Source organism: Tympanuchus pallidicinctus, unplaced genomic scaffold (assembly GCF_026119805.1).
Source record: "Tympanuchus pallidicinctus isolate F22 unplaced genomic scaffold, pur_lepc_1.0 scaffold12, whole genome shotgun sequence".
In the NCBI taxonomy this organism is placed as follows: Eukaryota; Metazoa; Chordata; class Aves; order Galliformes; family Phasianidae; genus Tympanuchus; species Tympanuchus pallidicinctus.
Window position 1 is genome coordinate 15,704,010 of NW_026294637.1, and position 25,439 is coordinate 15,729,448.

Here is a 25,439-nt window from a genome sequence, read left to right on the forward strand (position 1 = left end):
TTAAGATACTAACGGCCACAATTGCTCCATTACTCACCACAGTACATAAAACATCTAAGAATTTGGAAAGCAAATAACAGAAAAATATGGATTAAACTGATAAAAATGATAATTCCAGACATGATTAGATTTGCTCTGTTGTATAGCCTGCACAGCAGGTCGGGGATCCTTCAGAAGTATTAGGGAAAGGTTTAGGGAAAGCAGATTAATGGGGAAAAGATTAAGTGTGCTCTAAAAGCAGGACAAAACATATTTTTAAAATAACAATTCTAACAACAATGTTTAGGGATGCTCCAGAATGCAAATAACACTTTATTTGAGCACTAGAGGCATGAATGTCTCCTATGTACAATAATGCTATGCATTGCATGACTTTAAATCATAAGCTGAATAAGCATTTGACATTAAGTGGCACTAATGACATTTAATCAAAATACAGCCAATCGTTTCTAGCTCTGAATTGCCAACCTCTATTTTCCCTTTCTCTACAAGCAACTTTTTGCTAGACTGATCCTATGGATAAAGGCCTAGGAATCTTTCATTTTTTTTTCATGCCCAGAAATATACCACGGTTGAAAATGAAAGACAGTAACAGCTATTCCTAGAGCACCACTTAACAATCATTGATGCCACTGCCCTCTCTCCAGCACTGAAGGTTTTCTTTTTTCTTCTAACAGAATACACTATGCATTTAACCAGCTGAAAACAAACACCACTGTGGCAAAGGGTACTACTGCTATAGTCCAAGAAGAGAAACACTGTTCAGCTGCTGAATGCAGGCTGCAGACTTCACTGCTGGCACCAAAACAGTAAACAGTTGCTAATGCAATACCTATGGTATCTTACAAGAACATCAGCAGCAAAACAAATATTTTGCATTACCATCCGTAACGACACACTCTTCCTCAATAAAGTAACAGTAGCACCCTTACATCCAAACATCACCACAGATACGGCCTCCAACGTTAATTACACTTTAATAGCTACCTGCCCAGGGAGGTGGTGGAATCACCGACCCTGGGGGTGTTCAAGGAAAGACTGGATGTTGTATTGAGGGACATGGTTTAGTAGGAGCTATTGGGAATAGGTGAACGGTTGGACTGGGTGATCTTTTAGGTCTTTTCCAACCTTGGTGATTCTATGATTCTATGATTCTATGATTCTCGCTTTGTCAAATGTATTTCAGTTTTGTAATTCTACAGAATCTCCTTGGTAGAATTTTCTGGCTTTACAGCCGCCATGATTCTATGCTTACAGATGATTCGGTGATTCCTTAACTATTTAAGGCACTCACAAGTAGTGGGAGGCTTGCAGAAAGAGTCAATTGGAGCTTGCAGCACTGGGAAATAGAATCAGATGTCCACAGCTATTACAGAAACACCCACAGATCTAGCATCATCTCACAGAGAGCACATTCCTTCCTCAGGATTGTCTAGGAAGTGTCTATCACCAAGACTGATTACTTAGAATAAAAAAAAAAAAAGAGCTGCTTTAAATAGAGGAAAGCTAAGGAAAAAAATTGCTTATAATTGCTGCTTCTCCCCTCTGAACTGCTGGGACAAGCTTTCAAAGGACATCTTGGCTCCCCTGTCCTGAGCAGTTAGCACTATCTACTATGCTAGTGGTAGCAAGTCAGAGTTTTGACTTTTCCCCACAATTAATAAAATCCAAATGTCACTTCAGTCTATGTCTCATTCAAGTCATAGCATGCCAGCCTTTCTATTTTGTTGTCTATGGTAGATGAAAGGCTTTGGCTTTCTTCCTAAGAATTTGACCTCTACGCTGCTTAGCATCATTTTAATCTATGTCCATGATGCTTCTGGAAACTGTCCTTGGTTTTTAATTCTACAAATGTCAGTGAGAAATCTGAAGTATTATGAAATAACATCCACACCCATAGGACTGAATTGTGCATATCAGTCTCAAAGTGACCATGCAGTCTTTCAGCCTGTCTCTTCATTCACCTCAACCTCCTTTGTTCTCTTGTATCCATTTATTATATCTTCACTTAGGCTATAATCTCCCGCAGGCAAGAACGTCTTCTATATGTTTTGGAAAGTGCTTTTTCAGGCCATAAGGCACACATCGTGTTTCTCAGCTTCCCCATTTGTAGAGGCAGCATGCTAAGGCAGTGCTTACCTACCTCACAAGGCAGCTGGCAAAGTTGAATTTGTTAATGATTGTGATGCACGTGGAGATCCTCTTATGGAAAGCTCTAAATATTGTCATAGGTCAAAAGTGAGGCTTAAAGCTTGAGTTAGCTTCCCGTTCTAACACTAATGAGAAACTAGTGTCTTTCCCCAATTAAGGAGCGGTTTATTGGTGGAATAAAAGGATTGTTTACTAAGCCTGCCCTTACTTGGAAGTACCCCAGGGGAGTAAACCTAGTATTTTCTAGCTTCTGCCTAACAACAAAAACAGCACAACAAAAATGACTAACTACACACCACATAGACATGCAGAAAGAAGTGTTACTATGGGTTCAAGAGATTTCAGTTAGTCCCTCTGATTTTTTCCATAAATAAATTTTTAAATGCTGAACATGGCATTGTCTTTAATTTTTCCTGAAGAGTATAAAAAGCATTTGGAAAAAGTCCTGCTTCACTCTAAGTTCTTTTTATTCAGGCCACCTTTATACTAACTGTTATATGGCCAAATATCACTTTACAAGATTTCTCTCAACTACTTGCATTTTTATTCTACTGCTGGTAAGTATTTCAAAATTCTAAGTTCTCCCCAGTTTCAAATACCAGACATCATTCTCTATACTCATAATAGCAAAAGACATCAGAACCAGCAATGCTGCCAGAATGCTCTTCAGTTGTGTTCCTCAAACCTTCGGTAATCTCACGAAACTGTAGTGTACTCTTACAAACACAACAAAAAGAACTCAAATATACCTATCAAGCACCCTCCAGTACAATACCAAGATGCAAGAGGGGGAATACCTCCCCCTCCTCTTCACTTCCACATTCAAGTAAGCAGTCTAGAAAAGGCTCTGTACAACACACTACACTATGGCACACATTAAACATGTAAAGGTAACTTCAGGGCATTATAACTAATAAGAAGTATTTGTGTCTCCTTTATTCCACTCTGGTGTGATTTCCACACTCAGGTCTTTTATACTGCACACATAGTAACTTGACTTACATACACAAGTCCTCAGCATTCCAGGACAAATCCACTCACAGAAGTGGAATCTGCTGGTCCACAGTGAGAATTTCCATCTTTAACTAGACATGCTACAGAGGAAATCTCTTGCACTTGATACAGTCAACTTCAGGTAGAACTTATCCTGCAGCAGAGAAAAAAAAAAAAACAAAAAAAAAAAAAGCATATTTACAACACAATATAGTTCATATGAATACAAGCAGCTGAAGAGCTGTGAGAAGTCTCATTTGAAGACTTCTTGCTACTTCTTGCAGTAGCAGAAGCTTGCTACTGATGTTTACAGACCAGGTAACAGTTGGTGTCACCACTACCATGTATACATTGTTATCTTTGTTACACTTTGCCACTTCATGGGACAAGTGCCATACTGCTTTGAGGCTCATGAACAAGTCCTTATGGAACCACACAAACGTGAAAAGAAACTTGATTCTAAACAGAGTTCATTAACAGGCCATGCTAGTCATTGCATTTCTGGGGAAGGCCTACCATGAATGTTTAGAGTTGAGTTGGTTTTTTTTTTTCCTTCCAATTTTGAAAGTGTTTTTTTTTTTTTTGTTTGTTTGTTTGTTTGTTTTTTAAAGAAAAAAATCATCTTCAAATGTTGTGGGTAATAGACACTGGTGCTGGTACACATGTGCTGGCTTTTAAGGTGAGAAAATCAAGAACAGACGTTGTAGATAGGAGGGACAAAAATTAGGCCACTCACTGCACCATAACAGATTGTGCCTGGTGCTTAAGACCACAAAAACTGACACTGAGTTCCTTGTCCAGAATCTTCAGCATTCCAAGCAGAAAACAAGAGGAAAGGAAGGCCATGTGGAACTACAGTGCCTATTACCTCCAACCTATGATCCACAGCCTGCTTTACACTAGTATTCCCTTACAAAAACATGCCGTGCTCACATAACCACCGCAGGATATCCCACACTGCGTGAACAACACTGCCTTGCTCTCTCTGGACAAGGTATACCCTGTTTCATGCCCTAGCACAGCAAGTGAGTTGCTCAGCGATCGATGGTCTAGATTCAACGCAGCTGTTCGTCCCTCCATCTTGAGCAGCAGCTGCCCGGGGCCACACACCAGATCCCATGTCACAGCTGTGGAGCGCTCTGCCAGTCAGCCCAACGGATGCACGCACGTGGCAGAGCAATAGGCAAGTAACGCTGCCACTCGTCCTCTGCGCTTACTTCAATAAAAACCATTTTAAAAGCAGAGGTACTTCGAAGGGAATGGACTTCATCACCACAGAAACAATCAAACTGCCATTAAGGGTCACAACAGCAGCTGATCCAGTAGCGCAGCGCTGGCAGCCTCAGGGCAGCCCTTTCAGGAGGGGTCAGAGAGGCAGCGCGTTTCTCGCACCTATCGCACTCACAGGGCTCGCCACATCTCTCAAGCCGTTCTCACTTTACCTCGGTGTTCCCAACGTGGTTCAGCGCCTTATCTACACTCGAGCCCACGATGAACGGAGCCGCCTGCCGCTGCGAGAGCGACGGCTGAGCTGCCCCGGTGCCGAAGCAGCCGGGCACGCAACATGGCTGCTAGCGGATGCGGAGGCGGCGAGGCGGGCCCGCCGGGCCAGAGGGGCTTCCCTGCAGCCACGGAGCTCTCAGCCCTTCCACCGCTGCCATTCCGAGCCCCAGAGCACTCGAGGGACGGGCAGCACCCCGGCTGGGAAGGGCAGGCTCCCAGCCCCGAGAAGGCGCTCGCTGCCAGCGCAGGCCGTGAGGAGCTGCGAGCAGCCGCTCCCGCCGAAGCCGCCCGCCTCGCGCCGTGCACGAGGGGCGCGGTGGGCATCGCGCGGCGGGCATCGCGCGGCCGGCTCCTCCCCTGCCCGGCAGCTCGGTGCTTGGCGCAGCTGCTCGCTTGCTGCCGCTCGGCTGCTTCAGCAGCGCGCGCTGAGGGAACAGTCCCGGCTTTGGGCGCAGCTGCACGAGAGGCAGCGCGATGAGGCCGAAAGGCGCTCTGCGCGCAGCAGACCCGCCGCCCTTTGCGGTGAAGGAAGCAGAGGAAAGCTATTTGCACTAGGTTTAGCTCTTGTAACCAACCGGTCAGTGAAAGTAAGCATTTTAAGTGAGATTTACTCAGTTAAAATTATCCTTAAGTAAACAAAGCAAAACAAAAAAAGGGGAAAAAAATAGGAATGTGTTCATCTGAAAGTCCCTCTCTGTTCATAAAGCATCAAACCGATGGAACCCAACCTTCCCAGTCATACAGCAACACATCCAAGACTTCCTGTGTATTTTGCTCAGCATGAAATGATTTCCATTAAGACTCAGTTTTAATGGAGTAAAAGAATAACTGCATTCTGAGACACCGCCATAAGCACAGAGCCAGTAGCCAGCATGTTTTTCACCTTTCCACAAAAGGAATCCAGAGGCCTTCATGCCCACGGAAAGACTGCTCTGACACCTCCACCATCTATAGGGCGGCAGTCAGCACATTTGGCATGCATGGCACCCATACAAACCTGCAGAGCTTTTCTTCCAGTTCATTCTCCCATCGACATGCTTTAAAGCCTGATGAAGACTCCGTTCCCTGGGGTATTTCCCCATCAGACCGCAATGTTAGCAGGTCACACAGTGCTATGCTGCCCCATAAGTCTGAGTTGCTTCACATTCCAAGATCCATTTGTGCTATTTTAGAGAAGAAAGCCTTGAAGAAGGCAGTATTGCAATAGTATGCAATAGTATGAAACATCTGGGAGCAGGATTACTTCTGTCATGTGCTGCCAAAATAATATTTTGCTTATGGAATTAAAATTTTAAGGGATTTTCCCAAATCCACACAGTGTTCTTCAGCACTTAAATTTGCATTAGGACATTTACATTAGCATATACATGTGTAAAAGACCATCTTGCCAACCCATTCCTATCACTTATTTAAGAGCTTTACTCCACCTAAAACCAGGATTTATGTAAGTTCTTGAAACAGACTTTAGTTACATAGTAACAGATTTTCTAAGTGCCTTTTCCCATCTGCTCTTACACTCACATCTGCAAGTATCTGTCTTTAGTGATCACCTTGCCACAATTACATATGCCTTCCTGACTCCCTAGACAGGGCTGCTTTCCTGTTTTCTAGATGTGCTATTTCTGTACACTTGGAAGTTTCAGCTCCTTACAAGCAGAGAAATGCTGAATATTATTCAGTGAAAGAATCACTTTTTCCCAGACTGTTTTCAAATACAAATGCTTGCTGAAAACAAAGGAACAAACAAAAACAAGCAAACAAACAAACCCGACCAGCTTGCATGTTCTTTGCCAGTATCCCATGCTAGTGTAGTATGCAGGTAAAGTAACTTTGATACTTTGTAATGTTTATTGTTACCCCCTGGGCAAAAATTCCTCCTACTAGAAGGAACGTTTTGCTGATGTTGTTTCAGGGCATCGCTGCTTGCTCCTGCAGCACTGAAGGCAGAAACACACCAGTACCCAGCTTCCAAATCATGTCCCACACCACTCCCAGCACTGAGAGCTCCCACATGCCCTTTACTCAGCTGCCAGAACTTCTCACTTCCCGTGACAACCTCTACGGCACAACCATATACATTAACACAGATCTGTCACATCAGAAACGAGAAAGGTAGGACAGTGTAAAATAAGCTCAGTTGACTATCCAAATATCTGACAAAGGACATATCATATAGCTAGCTGCATCCATGATTTTCAGACTTGAAATCATAAAAAAATATATTGTTTATAACACTGGGAAAAGTTGCAGCAGAATATCAAGACCTTTATCAGTACAAAACTGCCTCACGCACCAGGGTTTGAGCTGTACCAACTTCTATTAAACACACAAGCTTATCATTTCCTATAAAGAAAATTCTTATGCCTTTGGCTTTTGTCAGTAAGGCATTCCTGAATACTGGTGTGGTAAAGTACCTGTTCTACAGTGCTCTCAAAGAAACCAAGCTGCCAAACCATGCAGTAGGAAGCAGTATTGGTGCCCACAACCTCTGCTGCCACACACTGCAACCCCATCCCCTCCAGCTCCTCGCAGGTTACAACCAAGGGCTGCTGCTCCATGCTGCTGCAAAGCTGTTTTCCTCAGACCAGAGTTTATCTGCTAAGACTTTCTCACATTTAATCTAAGATCTTTCTTTCTATCTTCATGTTAAGAATCAACAGCTTTGCTGGTAAGGAGAAAAACTGGCAGACTAATAACAGTGTGGATGAAATAACGAAAACTTAATTTCCTATTTATTGCAGTATTTAATTTGTTCAGGTTGAGAAAATTAAAAGAACTCCCATAAAACATGCATCAGCCCCTTGTCACCATCAGTTGGTTCTCTTCATAACCCCAAAAGGGAGCACTGGCTTCGCTGATCACAAACAAGGCTGATGGTCAACACAAATTGATTCACAAGAAGCCAGCAGAATTTAAGAGACATTATTGAATCTTGTAGACAAGCCTTAAAACGTTTTTTTTCTCCCTCATACAATATTCTGTCTATGGAAATGCTTCCACAGAAGTATACTTTTTCATGTCTCTAGTGGAAACCTAATTCAGGACAAAACATCTTTTCTAGCCAGTTCCCCAGATCTCCCACAGCTTCATATCGTTGCTTGTAAGATTTGTGTAAAGAGTGCAACCATAAAGTTGTTTAAAGAAATTACTTCAGATCATGACATTCAAATACCAAGTAGAACTTTTCTCTTTGTACACTCACCTCCTGTTATAATCCAAGCACTCTAACATTGTTGTTCACGGCAATCTCTATTACCTACTGCTCCCATGTATTTTAGGCTCAGTATTTAGTTTTAATGCTCCTATGCACATATTGGTCTCATAATAGGGTTTTTTTATGCCATAAACATGCAGTTAAAAAGCATTCAAATTTTAGAAAGCTGTTATAAAGGTAATATTTGCTTTTGTTTCCTTACATGCTGCACATTACATATATATCTCCTTGCATGTTAAGTTCCTGATCATTCACACTTGACATGGCAAATATACGACCTTTTAACTCTTATTAATAGTTCATGAACATCACATGTACATTCTCCATCCTCCTCTCTTAAGGCTCATCATTATTTACCTGAACCGAGTGAACTTTGTCATCTATTCGCAGCCCTTTAAAAGGCTTCAGACCTCACATGCAATCTACTGTGTTCTTTCATGAATTATTCAGTCTAATGTTCTTCCATCATCCATCTCTGGCTGGCTCTGTATCTTCTGTTCTATTGAGGTCTTGACTTATGAGCAGGATCTCCTGTTACTCTTTCTTGATTGTCACACTTCATTACAATTAATATTAATTATATGGATTTCTTGTCCAATATGTAGCTATCTGGGCATAAAAGATTATCATGTTTTAATGTTGAAGTTTTTTCTTTGCAAGCTTCTATGTAATAAAGCACTTTTCTGTCAGGAGCTGTCAGCACCACATACATCTACTCGATAATAACCTTACAGTAATAGAGTTAGCTAAAGAAGTTGCGTGCAAGCCGACATGAATTCTCATAGAGAAGCCAATCTTGTAGCTTATCCATGATTTCCTATGGCTGACATGCAGCTAAACACACAGTGTTGCAAACAGCCTGCTTGACGAAATGAATAACCTGTTACAGCCTTGAAAGAAATGCTGGCCTAAGATGTTAAACTCCTATTGGAAGCTTAGGTATAATAAGAAGGTTCTGACAAATACCGTTCACACGAATGTTTGCAGAATGTTTCATGAATATTAATGAAAACACATTCTCATGAGCTTTCGCAATCTACACAGGAAGCGTAGGAGTCTTTGACCCTTGATGTACCTAGCCTATGCCACAGACAAATCTGATGTGATTTTAAGCCAAGATGTTTTGTCCCATGGTTGAAAAAGTAGCTATCTATGAGGGCTGCTCTGAAAGTAATGCCTCCTATTTTATTTCATTAGCCCACAATGTCAGCAGCAGGCGTTGGTGGCATGGCAGTGGAGGTAGAGCCTTCTCACCAATATTTGTTTACATTTTGTTGTTGTGTGACAGATGGCAGCAGAGGGACAGTCTGACAAAATGCCATCGGACATGGAAGTGTGGATCAGGAAGAGGGCTGGAATTGAATTCGTCCACGTGGAAAAAGACACATCCATTGATCTTCCTTGACACTTGATGAATGTTTATAGGGACTGAACAGTGCATGTGAGCACAGTGAGACAGGCTCTTGTTCACTGCCGGTGAAAATGCACAGCTAACAGCAGTAACTGTGTTGAAAAATAGTTTGTTGTAGCTAAGAATTTGTACTCCCAAATAGTGTTATTGTGCTCTTTGTACTTGTAGTTTCCACAGCAATAAATAGAAGGCATTACTCTGAGCAAATCACGTATATTAAAATTTATAACAGACCTCATAGGAAGGCTATAGAACATTATAGGAAGAACTGGAGAAAAAAATGCAGTTGTTAAAGGAGAAGTAACAATCAGTTTGCCTGCATGTTCTCATGTACTATTATAGACCTAAAAAGAGGTATGGATTAGCAAACAGATTAATAAAACACTGAAATATCCATTGAGAGTGATCAAAGGGCCACACTTGAACCAGAAGGAGTAAAGAAAAAACACCTCCAATAATTCAGTCAAAATGCAGTAGCAGCAAAAACCAAAAAAACAACAAAAAAAAAATCCCTGTGCTACAGGAGCTTGGTTGCCAAGAGAAAGTTAGAAGTTAAGGTAACACTGAATGGGATGCAGTGTGATGACAGGAAATCAAGCATTACAACTCATATTCGTCATGTCGCATGGGAGACATTAAGAGATTGAAAGAGAGAAGAGTCAACTTGTCAAAAGCTACGTGTAAACTCATGGAGAGTATAATCAAGAAAAACAAGTATTGCAGCCTTGTCTGGTAAGTATAGAGGCATCCTATCTTCTCAAGGACAGAACCAAACATGAGGAATCAGGATCACCATCCACTATTGTCTTCTGGCATGATAAAGGCAAGCAGGCAAGAAGGTAATGCCACAGATTTTTCCAACAACTTTCACTGGAATGTGACATGCACGTCTTGCTGCAACCATCTCTACAATGCAAGGACTAATACAGCAAAGAAGCACTAGTTCAAAAGTATACCACATGAAATGCAGTTAGTGACAAATGGAGAGCAAGTATGGATGTGCTGGGTTTTACCAGCTGAGCAAAACAGGCAGTACCCTAAGGGGAAAAAAAGTAAAGCCGAGTACACAGTATTGACAGTCTGTTGCAGTTGTCACCATGCCAGCCAAAGGAGCCATCAAATACACAGCAATGATTTCACTCTCCATCATAACTAACATGGAAGGTCACAGAATATCAGTGCTGTGACAAAAGCTCAGTTATCTCATCAGGCATTTGCATCAATAGCATCTTCTCTGCTTACAGACCAGCACATGTTGATTTGACTTCTTTGGAATTGTCTATGCTTCTGATTAAAAATATCATTAGCAATAGGAAGAAGATAAACTGAGTGTCATTGTTTGTGTTGGATATTTGCTCAATAGACACAGTAATGTTTTGAGCCTCAAGGGAAAAGGATATTCAATATAAAAAGAGAAGCATTGGAGGGTTCTGAAAAAGAAAAAAGGAGTCCTGAGCCATGATAGTTAGAACTGAGCTGCCAATGGCTACATTGTACGACCACCTAAAATCAGGCTTTTTTCCCTAATGGGATCAAGGTTTGAATGCGCTGGGCACGACGTAACAGAACTGTTCATCTTTGTTCATCAAATGGCTGCTCCAGTGAAAGATATCCCAGCTCTAGAGATATTCTTTTTGTTCACATGATTGAAAAAGACCATCAGTAGTAAAGAAAAAGCATAACCTCAGTTTTTCTACATCAGATAGTCCTTTTCTAGACATCACACAAGCCCTAGGACTCCTGCAAGTTCTAATGTGATTCATAACAGTACAGGCCAGTGTGAAATGTGTTTCTTTACATTTGTGCTGACTGAACAGCTGATTTCCACCACAAAACTGAAAAATAACTGAATGGCCCCAGAATAAGTTTCAGAACAGCTCTTTAATATGCAAAAACTTTCACCAGCTTTGGCCTATAATTACACTTTCACCTTGACAATTATCGCAATGCCTGAGAAGTCAGGTTTCTTACTGAAGTTACTAATGACTGTAACGAAGAGCCTGAAAAATTGTTCTTTTCTGGAGACATTACACTCAAGTACCCTCCAGTAATCTCTCTGGACACAAGCAGAAAGACCAGCATAAAAGGAGATTATCCCTCACAAGGAAAAAAGGCTTTCCTCTCACAAGAAGGATTTTTGTTGTTTGCAGTCACACTGAAGCTCTTATCCACATCAGGGAGAGAAGGATCTCACTGCAAACAAAGTGATAATACAGTAAAAAGAAAAGGGACCCCAAGCATCATCAAGTTCCAACCCCTCTGCCACAATCATGCCTACGCCATAACACTGTGGAGATTTTTCAGCATATTTATCAAAATGATAATTCCCCACATTTATTTGATACTTCTTCATTTACAGCACATGCTACATCCCTCCCACCCCCTCCCCAGCATAACCCCAGTGCAACCACCCGTCTGTGCTCTGCCCAGCAGGAAAGCTGCTACATCAGGCTTTCTGCAGACAAGGAATATGCATACAGACAAGTACTGCAGAATAGCTGATGCACTGTAACACACACCCTGCTTTCTCCCTCAATGTTTTATGTGCCCATGTCCATTAGAGCACCCTGTCACCTTGTGCAACGGGATACCCTAACAGCCAGCTGGAGCTTTCTTTCTACGTAAAAATTCATCACAAAAGCTATACATCTTGCAATGGCTTAAAAAGAAACAAGCAGCTTTGATATTTCTGGGCTTTTGATCACTCAAAGCAATTATCTGCTTCAAATTAACTTTCAGTAGTTATATGCCTTCTCTAGCTAAGAGACATTATGCAAATATTTAACGTTATTTAGTCACACCTCAAAAGTAGGATCATTAAGCAAACTTAAACACACATCTGGGCTGTATCCAGATCCAAATCTCCCTGAATTCATTCAAAAAGTGGATTGCCTTCCACAGGCACTGGCTGGATACTGGTGATTACGGTGATATCTGCCCAGTAATTAAATACTGCGTATCTTTGAAACCCAGTCAGTGGTGTCTCATCTCTTGAGTCACTTGTGACACTCTTTCCCACCGTATTCTTTAAAACAGTTTCCCTGAGACACAGTGGCTTATTCATTAAAGGATAAGTTACCTTATCCTATTTGTAGATACAGCTTGCTACTTGTGTAAAGTGCTTCCAAAATCTACTTCTCTCCTTCACAGACTGAAAGACACAACCAGAGCTAACAGTTCATTCAAGGTAGCTTTATCAAAAGCTGCTACAGAAAGCCTTACTCTCTATCTCACCCAAAGTCTGGGTGTACGTGTCAGAAAAGACCCATATTGTACCCTCATCCCATGCAGGTAAAATGACAGGATTGCAATCCAGCAAACTGCCATAGATTTGCACTCTGGCAACCTCTGGAGCATCAAATATACAACATAGTGTCTGTGTTAAGTATACAACACAGATGGGAATATATTCATGCTAAGTATATTCAGTGCTGGCACATGGGTGCCCAGGAAGCCAGAAAGCAGTGACAGAACAGGTGTCCAGCAGCACCTCACAGCAGCATGGAGCCCTGCACAGGGCTGAAACCCAGATCCAGACCCAGACCCCACCATATGCTGGAGAACAGGAGATGCATCTGCCACAAACTGCATTTCTCCAAGCCAGGACACCACCTCTCTAAGTGGGACAGCATTTCCTTTTGCTGTTTCCATTGTGCTGATACATTTGAGACTGTGCATCCTCAAAGACATCTTGATATAAAGCTCCATGCACTTAGTTATCAAGAGACACAGCCAACAGCTGAAAGAAAGGAATTGTTTCCAACACTTCAAATAAAAAAGACAATGCATATACATCAACAGAAATTTCTTACCAGCAAATTGTTCAGAAAACATGATCTGAAATTCATCACTTTGATAAGTGTTGACAAGTAAAAACGGGCCTTCCCTTTGCAGCATTTGCCAAAAATGCTTTTTTTTTTTTTTTTTTTTTTAAGTCTATTTCTGTCTGTTATGATAGTGAAAATGATCATGCCCAAATGATTCTGGGTAATAAATTGGTCAAGACCTTAAAACTGCAGTTATATGCAGTCTTTCACTGTGCCATGGTTGCAGCTTGGCATGAAAACATCCCAGCTTGGAGGTACTAACACAACAAATTCTGAGAGCATTTAACTATTCTGGTTTACTAACTACTAACAGCAGGTCCCATCTGCTGACCAAGAGCTGACTGTCCTTATAATAGAACCTGAAAAAACAAGGCACTTACAACAGGGATCCTTATGCACATCTGTCTAGGTGGTTTTACACACAACTAAGCACTAAGGAATAATGCAGTTTTCATTAGATGCAATTTTGTGGTTTTCAGCTCATATTCTAAATCTGGCAAAAGTTGATATCACATAGAGAAAGTACATGATCTTTTTTGTACTTATGTCTGGTTTTAATTTACAAGTTCAGGAGAAAGACCTAACACTCAAAAAAGTACATTTTGACAGTGATTCCAATGGTGAAATTAAAAGCACTCTGGTCTTTCTTCTACTGGTCATATTTGGAAGCACAGATGAAAGACACTACTGAATTTCAAATGCGGATTGCAAATAGATGTTCTGGTGAATTGTAAATGCCATTTGTTCCCCAAATGAACACCCACCAGTTGCAGAACGCAGCAGGGCTCTTTCATACATGCTATTACATTACTACAATTGCTTTCACAAGGATACAAAACGAACTCATACACCTCTAAGTTATTTACTTTAAAAATAATAAAATGATAAAATGTTATTATTAAAAATAATAATCCATTCCCTAAATCTTAGATCATTAACGCAGTAAACTATTTACTGGCAAAAAAAAATCCCCAACCAAACAAAAAAGCAACCAAAACTCTACATCGTGTTGGATGTATCCATGCAACACATACACTGTGAGATACACTTTGTTCTGGACAGTCAGAAGAAAGGACAAGATGACTACGCTGTGAGTTAATTAAGTTTCCTTTTTTTTTTTTTTTTTAAATTAAACTCCCTACATGTGGGATTTATCAGCAATAGCTTGTATAATGCTGACCCAGGATCCCATCAGCCATGGAGATTTGCCATTTTTTGTTCCTATTCACAACACTGTTCCTTGCACACTACTTGGACCCTGCCACTCTTCAATCAGTCACATGATCTGATCTAGTTTAATAAAATGACAAGGGTGTTCTCTTCAGATGGGAGCATTTTTACAGCACGTCTTACCAGAGCCAGCCTTGAGTTAGCTGTTGGTGAGCATGGGTTTCCACAGCAAATGGGCACCTCTGCTGGAGGCTGCATGCCAGCCTAAGTGCACTCCCAACAGCTACCACAGGCTGTTCCATTAACCTAGAAGCTAGAAGGAAAAGTGTCTCTGAGGTGACTTGGAAATTCTCACTGAAGAGAAGATGGAAAACCAGTCCAGTAGGATTTACTGCCTCTTCTACACAAAGCAAGTTGACATCAAGAGTGTTCCACACACCTCACACTACCAAGACACATATAGAATAGGAAAACTCGCAGGAATATTCCCTTCCTTGTGTTCAAGCACAGTTCTCCACCTAACACTGCTAAATTCACACCGAAAACAAACTCACCCAAGTCTCCATGCCAAATAATTCATCAGTGATACAATTGTTGCCCAGCACTGGCAACTTAACAGCTGGTGAAGAATGTGGTACTTACTAATCACGTATATATGTACATATATGAAGACAAAAATCTGATAATTTAAGCTGTATTTGAAATGATTATAGATAAATAACATAGGTAGGAATTCAAAGTAAGCTATTTGAACTTTTATTCAATTCCAGCCTGCAAAAAAATGATGAATTTATACTCCACTATAATGAAGTCATAGGAAAAGATTTCTAGGAAAAAACAAAACGAAACAGAAAAACAAACAAACAAACCTTTCAAGTAGTTATCTTCTAATTGGAGAAGTGACTACAGATGATTAAAAAATTTCTACATATCTACTAAAGATAAGGCATGCTGTAAATCTCTAGCCCAAATGGCATCTTATTATGTGGAACTGCAAATCAAGTGGAACAAACAATGGTTAGAGGCATGTTATGCTCTGCATAATACTCTTTTGTATCTATTGTCTAGCTGATATACAGATCCATCTTGAATCTAGTTAACTAGTAATTAAAGCTCTACAAAATTCACAATTTTGTTAGAGACACCACTTCAATACACACCAATTCATTTTATGTGCTTTTGTAGTGGTCCTATTTCGCTTATTTGCCATTACCTTAAAATAAGCACCTCTTAATGCATTTTGAATTCACAGAATACAGGAGCTCTTTTTCTTGTGGTTGATAGAAGACAGGCACTTGAAAAAAACTGAACTATTTTATACCTGGGATTGGCCATTTCATGAGACACTAACCTTGTTATTTCCCTAGAAATTTCATATGGTAGCATCACTGTCAAAGCGTTCATTAACATCAGTACATTTCTGAATCTGAAAAGCTTTCTCAGCTCTGAGCAAAGTTTTATTACAAATACTTCACATGTGTTCTTGTTTTGCAATGTGAGCTGTGATCACCAATCTAAGTTCTGTCAGCTAGTTAATGTCCTAGTCAATATTATTTGCTTTCTGTGATTCCAAATACATAACATCAAAACGTGATGCAACTAAGTCTCGTATCTGAAATAAAGTCTTTTGAAACAATTTTGAATACAAAATAAATATTTGGGCACAAAATGCCCAGCATGCATAAATTCAAATTAAGGAAAGAAAGCAGTTTACAGGATATTCTTTATTGCAACTTATTGTGGGTCAGGTATCCAAAGTTAAAGCAACGAGCTCTGGAAAACAATTTTCTCACTCTAATTCATACAACAGCTATGCAATGAAATCTGCCAGCCTTACAATGTTACTCTGAATCTGAGCTTTAATGACATTTTTGAATGTACCTGCATTTTGAACTTGTTTCTATCTGCCAGACTGCACCAGTGTAATCAAAAGCAAACAAGCAGCACCAAAAGCTTGTATTACCTACTCTAACCAGGAGGCTGATATAGTAGTAACATCTCCCAGTCTTCCCACTATGAATACCAATAAAACATCAAATAATCACACACTCCCATTAATTCCCATGCAGTATCTTGTCACACAAAATCATTCATCAACTTTTCTCATCTGGTTTGCACACTGATTCTGATTTCCCCAGCACTCCCATTGTGGCATCTCCCAAAACTTAAATATCATTAAAAAGTAGCATTATCCACAATTGTTTCCAGCCACTACATCTGCAATTTCAAGTGAAATGAAGCGGAAGCTACTAAACACAGATTGTGAAATTATAAAAATAGCATCTTTTCCTGTGCTTTCAGGCAAACCTGAGCTAGAGGAAGATGCAGGGCAGCTCCTATTACCACAGCCAGTCTCTGTCCTCCCCCTTCTCACCAGAAGTTGCCTGTACTTGTCCGCTACACTGAGAACAAACCTCAGGATTTGACATCATGGAGATAAGAGGCCCTGGCTTGAAGACAATTAAGGAAAAAATAAGGAGAAATAATCCACCTGCTGTGGATCAGTAGTTGTGTTGACAATACCACTGGGAGCAGTTCTCCATTTTCCTCCATTTTACTATACTCACTGCTCTAGCTGTTAGTTGAGCATGCCCAATCTCATTACATCTAATTTTCAAAACACACAGATATCTTGTTTTGATGGCTGAATATCATCAGCCAGCAGAAGCACAGTACTGAAACCACTTCAATAATTTCACAGATGTAGAATCATAGAACTGTCAGAGTTGGCAAGGACTTTTAAAGGTCATCTATTTGGATGCCCCATCCCTGCAGGCATTCAAGGCCAGGCTGGATGTGGCTCTGGGCAGTCTGGTCTGGTGGTTGGCAACCCTGCACATAGCAGGGGGTTGAAACTAGATGATTATTGAGGTCCTTTTCAACCCAGGCCATTCTATGATTCTATATGATTCTATGATCTAGTCCAACACTCCTGCAATGAACAGGACTACATGCACTATGTGCTGATAGGATAAACGTAAAAAAATTCCTCCCATACCCAACATATGAGAAAATGCCCCGAGTTTGCTGTTTTCACTCAGCTACCCCAAGTACTATGCTTATTATAGCGAGTACAGCTGATAAAACTAAACATCCTAACTTCATCCTTTACTAGGTTGAATATGCTCACCTTGTACTGCAGTAGTTTGAACAGAGCATTATATACAGTTGGTAAATACATTAGTCACTGCATGGAGAAACAGTTCCTCCTGCAGAGAATTGTCTAATTTGAAGATCCTCTTCTCAATCTCAGTGCAAGAAATAAAGATATTTGAACTTGAACATAAGCTTCATTCATCTGTGCTTATATTTAAATACTGTTATGCAAGTTGTTTACATAGTATGCAGCTCAAAACCTAGATAAGATTGTTGAAACTCTTGCTCCTTTGAGGGCTTCAAGTGATTTCTAAAAGAAATTCTTCTCTGCAATAACTATTATATCTGCATATGTCACAGAATCACTGGCTTAATGACAGCAAACTTAGTGCAGCCAGGACAGTGTGCAGGTGGCCTCCTACCTCCTGCTGTTGGACCAAGGAACGGCCCTGAGCCACCAGGGGAAGCTGGGCTGACTGTCCAACAGGAAGGCTTCGAAGTGCTGTTACAGAATGAGAACAGAGACAGAAGGGCTGAAAGGCTCACACAGAGATTCTTGCCTGGAGGGAGAATTATAGCTGAAGGAGTTGAGAGGAATTTGGGAACAAAAGGTAATAGAGACAGGAGTTTCTTCCTCATCCTTTCTAAAAGGGACCAAAGGTCATAAGGACGAGAATAAAACAAGCAACTGGCTACATATTGATCCTTGAGCAAAATGAAACCCTGCAGTGAGGTTTAGTATTTTGTGCACTCCCAGAGTCTGCTCATAGTTTGATAGAAAATAGATATTGACTATCAAACATCAGATCAGGGAACAGTGCAGGACAGTGGTGGACCAAAAAAAGAGCAATAGCAGCAAGTCTGGCAGCACCTTGGCCTGCCTTAAAGCTGTAAGCCAGTGGCAGACACTATGTCTTCCTATGTTGTAAGATGGCTGCTGATGTAAAAGGAGTCTGTAGTCCCTGTTGGAACGTTTCATCGCTGTATACAAAATACAGCAAGTGCTTGCATCTTTTAGTATCAACTGCAAAGAATTCACCATGGTCTCTGTTGAGTGACCTCTGTATGGTAACAGTGATTGGGCTGATAAATGCTGCTTTATACATGGAAAGATCCGACAACATTTTCTCTATCAGATCCAACTCAGATTACAAGTTCCTGCACTCGCAGCATCTGCTCTTTACCCTCGTGTCATTCTGAATGATGCATGTATTTTATTTGTTTCATCTTGCTTGAACTGGAAAAGAAGATTCATTAAGGTCAAAACAATTAAGTAGGCTGTGACACACAGATATCCACACAGCATCTACACAGCATCAGCTTTGACAACCTCCAGAGCATGCAAAGAGGCTTTGTCCCACTGAGAGCAGTGTGACCCACTGATCAAAAGCTGCCACTGCTCAGCCACAGGAAGAAACCTGCACCTCTCTTGGTGAAAATCATTTCCAATTGCAAAAAGATGGTCCTGAGTTAAAGATATGGATAATAAAAGTAAATTAAAATGTATACCCACATTACCGTAAGTCTGAAGCTTATTTTTTTTCCCTGTGTATGGAATTGTAGGCCAATAACATGAACCAGATAGCATCACGCCCACTGCTACAGCTCTGCAGAAGTAGGTGGTGTTGGTGATAATGGATGGCAGTATCACACTAAATATTGTAATCATGCTCTCAGAATTGCAGTACCTGAGAAGTGCAGTTAACACCAAGAATATCTTGTCAAGAAGATGCCAGCAAATTTAACAAGTATGGAACTTCAAAACTTTACTTTTTCAAAAGCAAATTACTGAATCTCCACAGAACCTCTGTCAGAGATTTTATTTTATTTTTTTTTAATAGAACTGCCATGAAGTTTGGTAAAATGGGTAAACACTGATACGTATAATTGACAACTGCTGGAACACACGTGCTTGACGTGGGGCTAGTTCACGACGTTAAGAACATATCACCCATCTCACAGTACAACTGGTAAGCACTGACTGAAATTCACCTGCTTGCACAGACCTATTACCACATTAAACTCAATCAGCATCTTGCACTTATGCAATTAAAAGCTTATGTTCAAACATTAAAGTTGCCAGATTTAACAGAAGTCTTCAGCAGCCTCCATTAAGATAAACTGAAACAGTTTACAACACTCTCTAGAAGTCCTCCAAGTGTTCAGCATGACAGTAATTTCCACATCATGCTGTTGCTGCTCATTTTTTAAAGGACAGAAGGCAGCAGATTCAGAAATAAAGACACAAATCTAATTCCCATTCTCCTAGGAGGAAGTGAGAGGAATTCAGACTTTCAGATTGCTGCAGAGGTAGATAACTTGGCTGATGAAAACTCCTCGCTGTTCACAAACCTGTACACTCATTTATCTGCATATGTCAAAATCCAGAAAAGATTCTGCAGGATTGTTTATCCAACCTAAATAATATCCGTCACCACAAACAAGCATTCAGTTCTTTTCGCTCGTATTCAAGCAAAGTTACCGCCACGCACACAAGCCTCATTCCAGTCAGTCCTCATTCAAACATGTGCTGGAATTCAGAACCAAATGTTACCACAGTGTAGCATCAGATGAGAGATAATGACAAATTAAACATACAGCTGTGTTAATATAGTGCATTAATTAGGTTTTACTGCAGACTGCTTTGCAAAATTTATAGATTTCCTATGATAGCTTCATAATAGCTCAGCAGCACTGGATATTCCTTTTATCAAGCAGAGTCCTTAGTACTTCAAATTACACCCTGCTGCCACATCATAAACACTGACACTGTTTCTAGAGGAAATACTTCAAAGACCTTAAAAGAAGTTAAATATCTGCTTCCAGTTTTCACATAAAGCAAGGTTTTTATCTAGAAAGAAAGGAAACAAAAAATCCCTCTGTGACTAATTACCAATGCCTTTCACCTGTTCTCAGCTCTGCAAGTGAAAAAAATCAAGGCAAACCTGAGACATGCAAATATACTCCTTGCCTCACTCCTTAGTGCTCAAGTTTGAATGTGTGATCGTTCTGGGTTTGTCTTCTAAATATTTTCAGCCTTCTGAATTCAAACACTGGATCCAAGTCACAAGGTGAAGCAAAGAATACTGATTTCTCTCCTACTGATTCCTTTTTGAACAATAATTTTGTGATTCTGTCTTGTGTCTATTCTCTGCTTAGGTGCTCCTCATGGGAGTATACTGTGATCTTCTCCTGAAGTTAAATGCAAAAATATGTGTTTTGCTGTGAAGATTTGTTTTGTCAGAGCAAAGAAAACAGAAGAAATAGATATTTTAGAAACAAATCTAGACGTGGCAGTGGGAAATAAAACCAAGTGATTTAATGCATCTGTTCATTTTACCAATAAGAGACCTAAACAGGCAACCGTATTTCATTTGTAGCTGCATAGGGAAAAGCTGCTTCCCAGTCAAGGACTTAAGTGAACAGACATTATTCTTGATTTAACACGTTAAGTGTAGAAAAAAGAAAATCACAAATTGTGCCCAGAAGTGCCACAATTATCTTTTATATCAGCTCTGGTACCAAAGCTGACTTACAGCAGTCCTCAGCCTCCTGTGCTGAAGGTGGGGGCAGCTGTGGGTGGTTTCTCACACAGAAGCAGAGTTCCGTGTGCAGCACTGATAGTGCTTGCTGGCAGCAAAGCAGGCAGCACCTCCACCTGAGTTTCCATACTACACTGTATGTAATATGGAGGTGTTCAAGGCCTGGATGTGGCTCTGGGCAGCCTGGTCTGGTGGTTGGTGACCCTGCACATAGCAGGGGGGTTGAAACTAAATGATCCTTGTGGTCCTTTTCAACCCAGGCCATTCTCTGATTCTCTGACTGTAACATTCAATCACACCATAACAGAAGTGGAATATTCCAAGTACACAATGCTGCCTGAACCCCATGAAACTATTACGCGGGCATCATAGCTTGTGAAGCAGTACATAATTGCTATAGTGAGGCATTTTAGTTGGAATAATGAAAGGACCATAAACAAAACTCAGACTTACCTCCTAACTCCAGGAGAAACAACCTTGTAGAGGTGCCAGGGCATGGCATGGCATGCTCTCTGACAGAGGAGGAACACAGCAAGACCCACAGCCCTAAGCAAGGTGCGCCAGGCAGGGCCAAGCCCCAGCCCAAACCAGCAGACAGGATGGTGGCAAGTAGGCAGTCCTGAGGTCAGGGTACAGAGCTGAGCTGGAGAAAGAAAATAGCAGAACTCCAACTGGGAACTGAGCTGCCAGGTTGTTATTAGGGCTGCTGGGACCACAGGTGGGGATGGGAGGTCTTGGGTAAGGCTGGGCAGGGCAACGAAGGCCTTATAGAGCAGAGAGCTGCTCCCCAGCCTGCAAGATGCTGGCTGTGGTGGGGCCTTATGTTGAGAGTTGGGGTTTGCAGTGCTGCTAAAATCCTCAGGGTTTGTTTCTGCAAAACTTGTCCAGATTATGGTTATGGAAAAACATTTCTACGGCAGATCCTCCACTTTCCTACAGCGCATTCAGATTGTTTAAGGGTTCACTGCCGTGTTTTTTTTTGGTCTTCAAGTGAACAAACACCAAAATAAGCAGTAATGGAGTACTGAGACTCAGTTTTGCGTGTGTGACCTTTTAAGCCAGTTCCTTTCTTCAAGCGATCCCCCTGCCCTCAAACTCCTCTGGGGACTTACAGGCCTTCTGCCTTTGAGCCACCTGCTCACACACATGGATACAGCCCTACTCCAGGACGTGCCCATGGCTGTGCTGGGCCAGGTGTGCATGGGGCTGCAGCAGGCACAGCGTGGGGCAAAGCCATGCCTGCACCTGGCCTGGCCTCACACCCACTAAGAGCTGGGAGGAAGAAGTGAGGCTGTGAGCAGAGGAGTGACAGGCACTGCTGCACCGGGTGATGAGAGGGATCTATGGCAGTAGAGAAAACACAAGTAGATGAAAGGAAATAAACGCGGATAATTTGAATGATTTAATTTGCTAATGTTGCATAAGAGGTATAATTAGTTCAGTAACAGTGAGAGAAGCAGAGGAATCAGACTGGTAATCACAAATAATTACGTGCCAATTACGCACAGCAAGGTTTTTCGTTGTTACTGAATGGTCAGGATTTCAGAGCTAAACCAAATAACAGACCACACATTCTAGTTACTTTTTTCTTTCCTACTGCAGCGAAACCTCTCTATCTTTCCTCTTAAAAAAAAAAAAAAAAAAAAAGGAAAAAAAAACAAAATGTGATCTGCATCCAAATTGGATGGTGATATTATCAGGAAAGATAGACTTCTAGTGTCTTTCCAAAGATCTCTTTCTGTAGCCAAAATCTTTGTCTTGTCCACACTGTCAATACCATCTGCCAGCAGACTCCTCAGCTCAGAAGCCATCTGCCAGCCACTGACCTAGAGCTTTGCCTGCTCTCACTGCCAGCCTTGCCTAAGCTTCTGCATTTCCAGATCTCTCACTACCCTCCTACCCTGCTCTCACACGTCCTCCCAGAAGAACAGATCCGGCAAATATTACAAAGCCAACAAGAATGGAAGAAGCTGAATACTGATCGTCTCTCCTACGTAGAAAAAGCTCTCTTACTGGTTATTTCATAAGTAGGATAAAATATGGCTATCCACTTTTAATTGTTTTATGATAAGAAATGAACACAGTACCAGAGAAACTCACTGCTTAACAGGAATCCTGACTGAGTAGGTTTATAAATTTACATATATACATATATTTATATATTTGCTTTTATATCTGACAGCCTTTACCTGAGTGAAACTTTAATCTCCCTGAATTCTAAGCCAGACACTTTTATTGCTTATTGCCTTTAGATACACTTCTAACAACAAACTAAGAAAATACTGTATATAAAGTAGTAAAATACCACTGCCACCACTGGAATTTGAAATTCCTATCTACTGGTAAAATTTTGCCCAAACCTGAAGTGATATATTCAGTAATACATTAGCAGTTTTTCTACCTTACAGGTTTGCACAGAAAAGTGCTCATGTCAGTCTCTGCTGTGATTCCCACACACCCATAGCAGCATTTAATGAGAGTTTTTACATCGTGCTTCAATGGAATGTGAGCAGTTCTGTAGTATCCTGCAGATAATGCACTACTACTACTTAAATCAGTATCTGGACATTCAGATCATGATTGTTTTTCCTCATGTCAAAATGTACCAAGTACCTCTTTTCTTGGAAATATTTCTCAGTACAAAATTCAGCTGACTTTAGCAGAAAGCATTTTCCATTTCAACTGAAACAAGTGCCTGGGATCAGTTCAGAAGCAGTGCTTCTAATACTAGTTTTCCTTGCAATCATTATCTTGCAAGTAACTTCAAACCAATCTTTTAATATTTTAAGCAATAGAATGTTCTTATCCTTTAGGGACAGACAGTTTGAGGCAAATTCAGGTTTTGTCCAGCATTGTTTACAGCACGTCCAGATCAATTCTTTAATGAATGAAGTGAATGAAGGCACTGTAGACATTTTTATTAAGAGCAGAGGTAAACATAACAACAAATGGCACAACTGACAAAAACCTACTTTTCTAGCAGGAATATTAGAAAATGGTTCAGTCCCTGATCACAAGTCTGCAGAAATGTATTAACCAGTGACAAATAAAGGAAACAATGTAGTGATGTAACCTCACTCTAACACGTGCCCCTGAATATTCAGCAAAATTTGCCCAGTACAACATACGATCTTGTTCTTCTGTATGTTTACTTCATACGTGCAACTTTCTGAGAATATGTCTTTTCTTTTTCCTTCTATAACTGCATGGATGACACTTCTTTGTTAATGTGGGAGCAGAGGAATGCTGCTCCTTCTTGAACTAGGGATGCCTGTGCCTGCTGGATTGCACTGCACTGCACTGGGGGTTGTTGATGACTGTCTCTTGTACAGTACTGCAGATTTTTTCCTGGTCTGGAGACCTGTGACACAGTCAGCTGGTTTGGGGATGTGCATGTTGTGGAGCTGCAGAGGTGCTGCAGTGCTGTGCAGAGCCATCTCCACGGGGAACAAAAGCTCTTCTGCCTCTTCTAAATTTGTCTGCACACTTCTGTATTGCACAGACACCATGAGGTCTTTATTGAATTCGTGGAGCCTGAACACTATGTCCTTTCCCTTGCAAAAGATCGGGGACACTTCAGATCTACATAATTAAGCAAAAAATGTAGGCCATGTGACGTAGGGTTGTGAGGGTAACACCTAAATCTTATGTGCCCCATGGCCATTTGCTAGCCTCCCACCCCTGGAGCCATCCCTGTGCGCTAATGACACCAGGGAGCACTCTCATCTCCTGTTTGCTTCCCAAGGAGCCATCTTCCCTCTGCTTTCTTCAGCCCTCTCACAAGGCACTTCCACACTGCATGTCCACAAAGCATCCCTACCACTTCCTTACCAATGCTCCCCTCTGTGCCCAGCAGCACAACACTCCTCTGGCTGCCTGGTCTGCAGTGACACCATGGCAATTAACTGCTGCTTTAGCTCAAGGCTTACTTTCCTCACTTTATCTAAGTAAAACAGAAGGAATCTGTTTCACTGGGGTCTTTCTGAGCTTTTTTTGGAACTTTTAAATATATGTTTCCTGAAGTACAGTTGCTTAAAAGAATGGTTGAGATTTATACCTCACATTCCCCTTCTGATACAAAAATGTTCCAAGTTGAATTCTTTCCCAGGATTTCCTCTGCTAAGCTTCATGCCATTCTGTTTGCAAAGCTGTTGTGATGCTTGTGATTTTTCCTTTTTTTTTTTAAGAGAAATTGTTTACTTCTTTCCCTTCTGTCTGATAGAAGGGAATACTTGCCTAGGTCCTGAAAATTCCCTGGGAAAACCATGAAAGCAGAGCTAGAGGGACAGAAACCTCATTACAACATTGAGGAGAAACAAGAAGTCCCTTGGCTCTTCCCAACTCTGTAGCAAGAGCTCCAGTTCAGTGTTTGTATGTCATTTCAGCTCCTGGGAAGTGCACAAATGAATCAGGATCCAGAGTTCAACAGATTTCTATCCCAGACTTCTCCCCTTTGTCCTGTGGCAAGTCGCAAGCATCTCCTCAGCTGGCAGAGAAACTTGTGATCCTTCTGCAGATAATATGTTGCTTTT

General features: G+C 41.1%; 1 protein-coding gene across 2 annotated transcripts in view; it reads right to left on the reverse strand.

Annotated features, from left to right (window-relative positions):
* Window positions 1–3,275, reverse strand: part of RORA (RAR related orphan receptor A) — a 378,614-nt gene extending 375,339 nt beyond the window's left edge. The window contains exon 1 of one of the 2 annotated variants that reach the window (XM_052672312.1): window positions 3,154–3,275. The gene's annotated coding sequence lies outside the window, so the exon portion shown is untranslated. The remainder of the gene's footprint in view (window positions 1–3,153) is intronic. The other variant, XM_052672310.1, reaches the window with a different exon arrangement.
* Between the last annotated feature and the right edge of the window lie 22,164 nt (window positions 3,276–25,439).